Raw genomic sequence first — 11596 nt, forward strand, 5'->3', positions numbered from 1 at the left:
CGAAGTAAAATTAGAACTGGTTTCGACAAAATTATCCGGATTTAAAAGATTAAATATAGCCAGGGGCCTATATACTATACTTAGTATATAGGTCCCTGATATAGCGCATGTTAGGTACCCTATAACTCCCTTAATTAATGTAACCATAGGGTATTTTTATGGCAACCCCACGATTTCAAATTGCATGATGTAGGCCTATATCACAGGCACTTGGGGTCTGGACCCCCCCCCCCTTTCCATTTTTTTTTCTTTTTAAATATGGGGTCGAGTCACCTTTTTGCTATTTTTGTATTCTAATATGCACTATATGTTATCAATAATGTAACTCTTTTGTCTCTATATGCTGTTTTTAAATATACCGTTTTCGACTGATACATAAAAAGAGAGAAGGCTTTATGTATCAGTCGAAAACGGTATATCTAAAAACAGCATATAGAGACAAAAGAGTTACATTATTGATAACATATAGTGCATATTAGAATACAAAAATAGGAAAAAGGTGACTCGACCCCATATTTAAAAAGAAAAAAAAATGGAAAAGGGGGGGGGGGGTCCAGACCCCAAGTGCCTGTGGCCTATATATAAATGTTGAAGATTGTGAACTCATGGAGAAAAGTTTTCACGATACCAAGTTTGATCTCAGACGCCACATCTGTTCAGCCTGAGTGGTGACCTGTGCAACTAGATTATTTCCTTTTCTTCCAAAATTCCTGACAAGTCCAGTCTCTTTACACAGGTGTTACACACAGATTCCATTTGTATTGAAGCTTCTTCACCCCAATACACTATATCATGCAGTGGCTGATTGTTCAGTGTTCTTATGCCGCACCTGTAGAATGCACAATTATATGGTTTTAGTTTCTTCATCATCTATGCTCAAGTTCATGAGCCAGTAAATGCTAAACTTTTCATAATTTAATTGTGCTTTCTGTTGTTTCAGAAGTAAAAAACACCGGTCAACAATGATCACTAAGATCGACAAAATGTAATTCTTACTACATCAGTCTTCATGATGTCATGCAGTGTTTGACAGACTCCTGGGTTTCCTCTATATCACGCGACAGAACCCATCTTCTTCCTTGCTGATCAGAGAGAGAACTGCGTTATGCATCAAGTGCGCAATGCCCGTGCAATTTTCGCGCCACACAGAATTCAACATGCAGATGGGCGGGGCTAAGGTCCTGCGCTCAGCATCCTGTGCATGATGCTTGTGAATTTTTCGCGCCAAATAGATTTGACATGCAGATCTAGGCGAGGTTACATTTTACAACTGCAAAATTTTACTATTCGTTTGATACAGATTGTGTTTTCAAAAAGTCTTGTATATATCTTATTGGACTATAATACGAAACCAATAGGAAAAAAAAAACACACAGATAAGACAAAAAAATTTAATTTAGCTTGAGTTCAGAAGTGTAAAAGAAATTTATAGATTTCTTTGTCCCATTATTTTTACTGATTTGTGTTAAGAATTATTGATATAAAAACGTACATTCCTGTATATATACTATACTGGTAATTAAAAATGTGTTTTAATAATCAGGCCACATCAATAAAATTATTTGTTCGTCGGACCCGCGCGCTCGTATTTAAACAAAACCATACAAATAATATTAATTTCAATTTCCCACACCATGGAAATTCTGTGCTATTTTCTATTCAATTTCCGCTCTGTTTTTCGTATTTTAGTTCTGCTTTCTCTGCAAATGAGGAAAAATATAATTGTCCACTCAAATTTTTTCACGCTCCGCCTAAAAATTTTGCCTACAAAAAAATAATAATTTTATTATTTAACCGCTTGCCTGCTCGTTCTTTTTTTTTTCATCAAATGTCCGACGAACAAGAAATTAAATTGGTGTGGCCTCATGAACATATTTTACTTGCTATACTGTTACACTAGATATATTTTGTTCTACTATTTTACCCTATTATAGCTTTCCAAGAAAATTCGTTATAGCAATAAATTGGTGAAAAGTGCCTTTGCAACGAAGAAAAACATGATTTGTTATAATTTGTGACAATTTTTCTCAGTTATGTGGTGTTTGAATATGTTGATTTTAAAATACTGTTACATGTACTTAATTAATGAACCTTTATATCCGACAATTTTTTTTATAGGCGGATCAGTCCAGGAACTTTTTCCAGGTGTGGTCCACACCAACATAAAACAAATATGGACTGAGATTTTTTCTTTTTTTGAAAAGCAAAAAGGAAGTAAACAGTAAATAAAATCACCCAAACATGAAAAAAACTATTTCGGGCGGAGGTGGGGGTGGGGGCTGTAGGACATGTCACTTTTCCAAGTCATAGACTAGTCATTAACCACCAGTGCGCGCACGGGTTAAAGATGATTTTAATCAAGAGCTCGAGGCAAAATATGAATTTAAAGTCAATAAAGCTGATCATTATTTGATCATTTTACATGTACGTGTTTAAATGCTTACTATGCTTACTTTACCATAGAAATTCAATAACTCTGAAAATCCCGGGGAGGGGGATCCGGAACCCCATCCACCCCCTCTAGATCAGCATGATACGTGCATGTCTATACAAGTATATACATTGCATTAGGAGGGGGGTTCAATTCGATTCACAGCTAGGGAGAACTTTCCATTGCTGGATAGTGGAGGTACACTGTGGTACCCCCCCCTTCAGGTATAACAGACTGACTTAGAAATTTGGTTGCACAGCCTTGAAAATGTGTCATGTCACATAGTCTTTTTTTTTTTTTTTTTTGGCAAAGAACTGTTTTAACTTGGGATTTTCCCAGTTTGCGGTTTTCAATGCCTATGTCACTGGGTGATACCATTCTAGCATAATAATAATGTTTCAAAACACTAATGTTGTATATAAATTATATATACAGAAAAATGCACCGCAAAGCAGCTCTTATTTTACAACATACATAATTTACTTTTAATATAATATGTTGGAAATTATCCGAAAATAAATGTATTTACACGCTTGACTGCATTTTGCAGATGTGATGATCTTAATTTAGGTAGAATGAAATTGAGGCGTGAATTTGTGACGCTTCCTGGCCTTGTTATGTAAAATAAAAATTAAAATGAAGTCCTAATTAAAACCTAATAAAAAAAGTTGAGAAATTAAGGAGGATGAGTATGACTTTATGTTAATTTATAAAAATGTTAATTGGGCATATTTTATCTCTATAAAAGACGATGGATGAATAATATGTCGCCTGAGATCCCCAGGGCTCTTTTTCAGATATCACATGCAACGTGCATGCATTAGTAGTGACAGATTAATTAGTGTACATTAATATGTACATGTAAATCAAATGCAATTAATACTGATAAGAACAATGATAAAGGTACATACATGTATTTTGATTGCCTATATAAGTATATATTATACTCCACCATCCAAAGCCCCCCCCCTCCCCGGTCAGTCAGCAGTTAGCAATATACTAGTGTGTATCCTTTTTTCCTTTTATATCTATAGTGTGCTTAAAAACTATATTCTACAGTGTATATGAAAACGGTGGACAATGATCATAATTATATAGTTTTGCAGGCAATTCAAGTACCTCTATGAAGAAGAATAGTTTTCATTTGTGATTGTCTTTTTTTTTTTTAGTTTTGTTTATTTAGTTATTTATTTTTATACTTAATCTGTACAGCCGGAATACCGGTATTTCAACACTGAATTCTACAAAAGAGCCCTCACTTAAATCTGCAGTTTTAGCCCACGCGTCTTTAAAGTTGACAGGAAAAAAGTTTCAGCACAAACGACATACCTTCGCGGCTTCTCCATCGATCCGTGAGTTAGATGAGATAAAGGATAGAATACATGAAACATACATTTCAGACTAGCTGTATCTAGAGGAGCTCTCTTTCTCTCTCTCTCTGCCCCCCCCCCCCGTTTGTAGCGCTTGTGGTTATAGAGCGCTACACAATATATAATATATATATATATATATATATATATATATATATATATATATATATATATATATATATATATATATATATATATATATATATATATATATATACAGTCACGGAGTATATAAGGAAATACGTTGCGTGTTCGATTCTCACTGTAGAAGTTGAGGACTGCGGTCCTATAAACCGAGGTCCCGTGTAAATGTTGAAACAAAAAGATCTCTGCTCCATGTCCAGAAGTGCCGAGTACAGGTCTAGGAGTAAGAGAAAAAAAAACAATTTTTGTACATTTAATATGCGTTTAAGATTTGTATAAGATTTCTAAAAAAAAAAATTCAAAATATAAAGGGACGGGTGCCTCCCCCCTCTATATTCGATACAGTGCAATCGTAATGTTGTATACTGTTTGTGACAGAATATCGTCGTCTTCTCCCTGCTACTATAGGTACAGTTTGCGACAGAAAAGTGTCTAGACAGCCTTCATTGTTTTTTATGAATAATGGACTTTTTAACTGGTGAAATATAGGCTCGATAGTGACCAGACAATTCTAAAGCAATATCTACAAGTATCACCGAAAAAAATGTCATTAACTTTATATTTTAAACTTACTTTTTATTTGTATTTTTGCTTCAATATCGCGAAGTTTACCTCTTTGGTGAAGTTTAAATCACACTATATAATGTATTTTAGTGGGTCAATGAACTTCACCTCCATTTTCACCAGGTCACTAAAATCTAGGTTTGTGGCCGCGTAATGTTAACTGATGGAAAGTTCTTGTATATTTCTAGACAAATTTTCTTCCATATTAATTAAAAGACAAATTTGAATGAACAATCGGTTAAAGAAATGCATTACGTCAAATACAGATCACAGTCATGAAAGCGTGAAATGATGAACAGAGGGCGTGAACTTGCATGTCACAATAGCGGGATTTTTGTCATGTGACATCTGAGGTTGATTACTAGATAGTCGCTATAATATGCTATTACTTGACTGTCTTTATATGTATATGTAATTAGTTACAGAATTGTCTGGAAATGACATCGTATAAAAAAAATTCCTCTTTTGTTGAAAGAGAGAGAGAGAGAGAGGGGAAACTCCAATCAAAATTGAAAATAACCTTTTCCTTCTTTCTTTCTCTATATTCAGTTAGAAAAGTGCATGTCATTATTTTAGTCAAAATCCACTTTAAAAATATCCGCTCCTCAGCTAAGAACGAACTCTTAAATTTATAATTTAATTTTAAAAAAAAAAAAGCTCAGTCGTAGCTTGAAATTGAGATCTTTTCGTGCAACAATTTTTATTTTATGCATCTCAGTATGACTCAAGCTTCTTTGAAGTCATAGAAACAGTATTGTAAAAAGTTAACATTTTTACCCCCATACGAATATACATTGTAACAATAAATTCATTCTTAGAGAAAATTTCCTTTAATCTAGCCTTATATACAAGTTTATTGGCATGATATGAAATTAGAAGTGATCTGTGATGTCTTGCAATGATAGGACAAGCTTTTTACAGTATGTATTATGTAACAATTGAAGTAAACAAAATCTGAAACACTGTATAAGTATGAAAAACACGGAATTTTCTCGGAATGCCTGGATGCTTATGGTTTTTTTATCCTAAAATTTATTTGATGATCAATTTTCAATTTAAAAAATGCATAACTGCTGTTTTTATTTGCGTGTCCTAAAAATATATTTGAGATTTGATAATTTTCACTACTTAACTTGATTAACTATAATGCTTACCATGGCTAAATGCACGTAACTATGTGAAACCAGAGACATTTTTGTGAGCATTTTCAATGACTTAAAATCTGATTTCAGAATCTGAGGATCGGACTACCTTAAGCGACCGGTAGATCATTGTGTGTTTTGCTTGTTTCCAAGTTTTATAAAGAATATTCATCTGAAGGAGATAGTCAAAAACAAAAATCATAAAAAATAAAAACCATCAAAAAATACCCGGTATTCATCGTATCCGGGCATTCGGGATCGCTCCTACAGTGTATAAAGGTCACGCCACAGTCGTCTTCAGAAGTATACGCCAATGACTTTTTGGGGGATTTTAGGATGCAATTTTGCCCTCCTTTCCTTCTTCCCTTTTCTTTGTCATATATCTTCTGTTGCCAGGCGCGTAGCTGCCTATACGCAAATACGCAAGTGCGTACACATCATTTTCAAAAAAAAAAAAAAAAAAAAGGAAAGAAAGAAAAAAGAAAGAAAGAAAAGAAAAAAGAGAGAGTTATTCAAAGAAAAAAATCTCAGTACCATCCAAGAAATATCTGTGTTTAAAATTATTCTGTGTCATACTTTTCGATTTAAATTTTAAATTATCATGGCTGTATGATAAAATTTGAAATTCTATATTTAATCACTGCCAAATCCAAATAAATCATTCATTATTTTGTCATTGTTCTATCATACATTGATATATTTTTTAAAGATCGTTGAGAAATTAAATTTCAACCACATCGTTGAATGCTATGATCTATACTAGTATGATTTACCATACGATATTTTTTGTTCATAATTAAAATTTAGTATATACGTATTTTTAAACGTTAAAAAAATTATATGATACCAATATACATGTATCGGTTATATTTTAAGCTTCAACTACATGTACAATAAGATTCCATGGAAGTTTTAACTTTGTTAAAACAATAAATATTACTATAAATATTACTATGTCTTTTATTTCCTAAATAAAAGCTAAATGGCCCAATTTTTATTTTGCAAGAAAATGAATGAAATATTTGGTAAAACTCAGGAGCTTAATTCTAGGCCCTCATCAGCAGACACATAGTGGGGGGGGGGGGCTCCATCCCAGTTTATTTTCAAACCTAACCTTTTACTATTGAAAATGTACATTGAAAGGGTGGACCCCAAGGTTTCTTGTAGCATTGTTAAATCATGGTAATTTGGTAATGTATTAATAACTTTGGTTTGTGAAAGTTGGACTCCCCCCCCCCCCCCCCCCCAACAAACACACAAGAAATAGGACTTCAAATTTTGACTTTTTTCTTCCTTGCTTGTCAAAGTTTTTAAAGCTGTAATTTTATCCTGGCTGGCAGAAACTATATTACGTGTTTGACCAGAGCCCTTGACACACGGGGGGGGGGGGGGGGGGCTCAAGACCCACCACCCCACCCCGGCCTGCCTTTCTCTGCGTACACATCATTTCCATTCTGGCTACGCGCCTGGTTGTGTTTTTTTTTAGGGATGCGCAATTTTATCGGTATATACCGGTACTCTATATCGTGTTTTTTTTTTTTTTATATAGCGCGATACGTATCGTGATAACGTATCTTGAGACTAAAATACCGTGTTTAGTATGTAATTATAAATTCTGGAAATTATTCATTTTTTGGTTCAAAGTTTTGAATTAAAATTACCAGAATGGTTAAAAAAAAAACAAAAACAAAAAACAAATGGCATCCTAGCATCCAAACATGATAAACAAAAGATGGGCGAAGAAGGCGAGCGAAATGTCCATATGCATAGTGCGGCAAACATGAAAGTGAAAAATCAACAAAATTTCCTTCGATATTTCATCTAACATTAAAGTGTACATTTTGTAAAAATTTCCTCAATTTGCAGAAATCTCACAATTAAAGATTGAAATTATTTACCTATGAAATAGCATACACACACTAAAGAGGGCAAAAAACATCATTTTCTCGTGATATAACACGATTTTTCGATATGAGTGGGTCTTCGTTTCATTTTTGAAAGTTAATCCCCAAAGTATGTGTAAAAAATAAACATTTTTTGGTTAACAAAAACATGGAGCAAAGACCCACTTAAGACCCACTACATGTATACCTTAAGAATACACTTTTATGATATATAACATTCGCATTTTTCCGAGAAATGCTTGAAGTCCATTTTGTCAAGGGTATAGTATCACAAGCATCTCTTTTCATCAGGAGTTGTATAGCGTAGTGGCTATAGCGTGTTAGTCTGAAAGGAAGATGATACTCAAGATTTTGACTGCTAGGGTTCGAATCACATTTTTTGAAATAACAGAATAATTTTTGCCGAGAAAATTTTCCTCAGAAAAGTTTTGTTTAACATAATTTCATAAATTTCAATAATGTGAACTTTACTCTAAATACTAAATTCATAAATTGAAAAATTAAAGATATTCATTTAAAAACATAGTAAAAATTGTGTTTAAGAATATCATGATATTATCGTGATTTTTTGGAAAACAAAAAAATCGTGATTTATCGTAATACAACATTTTTGGCGATACCCATCCCTTTTTTTTATGACGCTTACATTGAACATGCTGTATACAGGGAAAATTTCACCCTCGTTTTATTTTCGTCCCCTTCGTCCTTATTGTAAGTGGCCAAAATTAAAACTGGGCGAATTCAAAGAAGACACGATTGTCTCCTAAATATAACCTTGTTGGGGGGGGGGGGGGGATCCGTTAAAAAATATATACAGTAAGCGGAAGCTTCATCGATCAGCGTTTAATGATAGATTGTATTTGCTGACAAGGTCATTGTATCGACCATAGAACTTACGAAATGACTTTAAACGAGACTGTTGATATTCTTGTTTCATCAACTTGTTTGTCAATAACTTACCTCATTTTAGAAATTGTTCATACGTAGGGCATGCCCTTGCCTATCGAATCAACTGAGAGATATACACCCCATATACACAGGTGATAAGGGTATACATGTATTTCTGCATAAGTAAGGGAATTTAAGTTGACGATTGAAATGTTAAAGTCATCACGTTTATCATAAAGCTTTGTTGTTAGATTACCATTAAAGGTCTTTTTCTATAGTAAAATATCAAAATATGACACAGATTTGTCAGACTCTGTGGTATCTTTTATTTCAAGCTCACTGGGATATACATGTATCGGGTCGGCATATAAATGGAAATAACAAATTTGTTAATTGATAATACGTGGTTGATATAATTTATCTAAATGTCGAGTTGAAGGCCAAGAGATTTCTTTTTCTCATGTATAAGATTTTGAATATGACAACAAAAAAAACTTAGAGAAGGTCGGGTTCGGAACTGAATGTTCTGAAATAATAAGTAAGATTAAAATAAGGATCTGTGTTAATCAAGTTGGATTCAACTAGCATAAATTAAATTCCAATTGCAGTTTAAGAAGTAAAAATAAAAACGTGAAATCCTATTAATAGCAAAAATTGCTATTTCTGGTGATTGATGAATTCTAAATAAAATTCAAATAAATTTCGCTTGAAATAAAGAAGAATTCTTGGCAAAACAATGTGGATCATATTAAAGGAAATTAATGCTATTAATGACATCCGAAGAAATGTTTTTATGTTTCTGCGACTCTTTGTTCAAAAGTTTTAAACTACAACGAAGAAAGTTAAAGAACTTAAGATCCACCTCGATTTCCAACTTTGCCATCAGTTTTCTCGAATCACTCTCGGGGGGAATTCCAGTGATTAAATTAATTGTACTTATATCGAGTTGACCCCAGATCATACATACTTTCTTGCGTTGCCTTTATCCAAAAAATCATGTTTCTCTAAGATTGAACAATGATTTATCTTAACTTCGACAATTTTAGGAATGCGCCCCCTTTAAATCCGCCACTCAATGACTGTATATGGTTGGAGTTTAATTGTATGCAAGTTGTTTTTCTAAAGATTATATCGACATGCAAGATAACTATATTAATAACATGCAACATAAATGTGACAACATGCACCATAACGATGTTGACATGCAAGAAAAATATGATCAGATATTTTAATTAATTAACGATTAAATATCACCCACATGTGACTTCCACCTTGCTAGATGCAATTTACTTACATTGGCGTGTAACTTATTTATGTTGATATATGAGGTAAATATGTCAATATGCAACCCTTATGTTGACTTACAACTCATTTATATCGACATGCAACTAATTTAGGTCGACGTGAACTTTCTTTTATTAAAATGCAATTTATTTAAGTCAACTTATTTATGTCAACATGCAGCTTATATATGCTGACATGCAACTTCATTACCTATTCATGCAACTTGTCAACATAAATAATTTACATATCGACATAAATACATGTATATTACAAGTTGCATTGAAGACATTTATCTCACATGTATGGTGGCGTATTTCTGTCCCCTACATACAAGATAAATTATGTTAACATGCAACCTAATTATGTAGATATGCGACTTATTTATGTCAAAGTGCAAAATAATTATGTTGACATGCAAGTTACCAATCTCTTTAGAGAATTTAATTTTAATGTTGGTAAACTTACTTACTAAGGTCATTATATGACATCATACAAGCAAAATGTAACAGAATTATGTTGACATGCGAGATAATTATGTAGACATGCAACTTATTTATGTCAACATGCAAGATAATTATGTTAACATGCGAGATATGTATGTTGACATGCAACTTCTTTTCTTGCATGTTGACATAAATATCTTGCATGTCGAATGTTGACATAAATAAGTCGCATATAGACATAATTAAGTTGCATGTTAACATAATTATCTTGCATGTTGACATAAATAAGTCACATGTCTACATAATCATCTTGCATGCTTACATAAATAAGTTGCATGTTGACATAAATATCTTGCATGTTAACATAACTATCTTGTATGTCGACATAAATAAGTCGCATTTCAACATAATTCTGATGCTTCTTGCATGTATGATGTCGTGTACCGGCGTTAGTAAGTATGTTTACCAACATTGAAATTAGATTCTCTAAAAAAAAATGGCTACTTGCATGTCAACATAATTATAATGCATGTAGACATAATTATCTTGCATGTTGTCGTACTTTTCTCGCATGTTAACATAATTTAGCTTACATATAGGGGGGGGGGGGGGGGGCAGAAATATGCCACCATACGCATCCCAACATAAGTTATTTATATTAAATTTTATATACCAATGTAAATAACCTGCATGTCAACATAATTTTCATTTCAACATATGATTATCTTGGATGCATGTCAACAAAAATTAGTTGCATTTTAACTGACATAAATAAGTTGAACTTCAACATAAACAAACTGCATGTCGACATAAATAAGTTGTATTTAGCATGTTGGAAGTCAAATGCGGATGGCGATGACGCATAGTGGCATATTTTTGCCCCCTACATGCAAGATGAATTGTGTCAACGTGCAAGATAAGTGTGATAACATGCAAGATAATTATGACATGCAAGTTGCCTCTCTTTTTAGAGAATATGATTTTAATATGAGTAAATTTACTTACTAATACCAGTATCTGAAATCATACATGCATGACGCAGCATAATCATGTGGGTTTACATGCGACTTATTTATGTCAACATGCGATATAATTATGTAGACATACGACTTTTTTACGTCAACATGCGAGATAATTATGTTGACATGCGAGTTAATTATGTCAACATGCGAGATAATTATGTTGATATGCGAGTTAATTATGTCAACATGCCAGATAGAAAGGTTGACAGGCAACTTATTATCTTGCATATTGACATAAGTCACATACCAACATAATAAATTCGAATATGTTGACATAAATTAATAAAAAGTATTTTATATTATGTTAACATAAATTAATGGCATGTTGACATAAATATGTCGCATGTCGACTTAATTTACTCCCATTTCAACATAAATAATTTGCATGTCAACATATATACGTA

Source organism: Saccostrea echinata, unplaced genomic scaffold, assembly GCF_033153115.1.
Source record: "Saccostrea echinata isolate AGI-Se365-2 ecotype Australia unplaced genomic scaffold, CSIRO_AGI_Sech_v1 ptg000044l, whole genome shotgun sequence".
Lineage (NCBI taxonomy): Eukaryota > Metazoa > Mollusca > Bivalvia > Ostreida > Ostreidae > Saccostrea > Saccostrea echinata.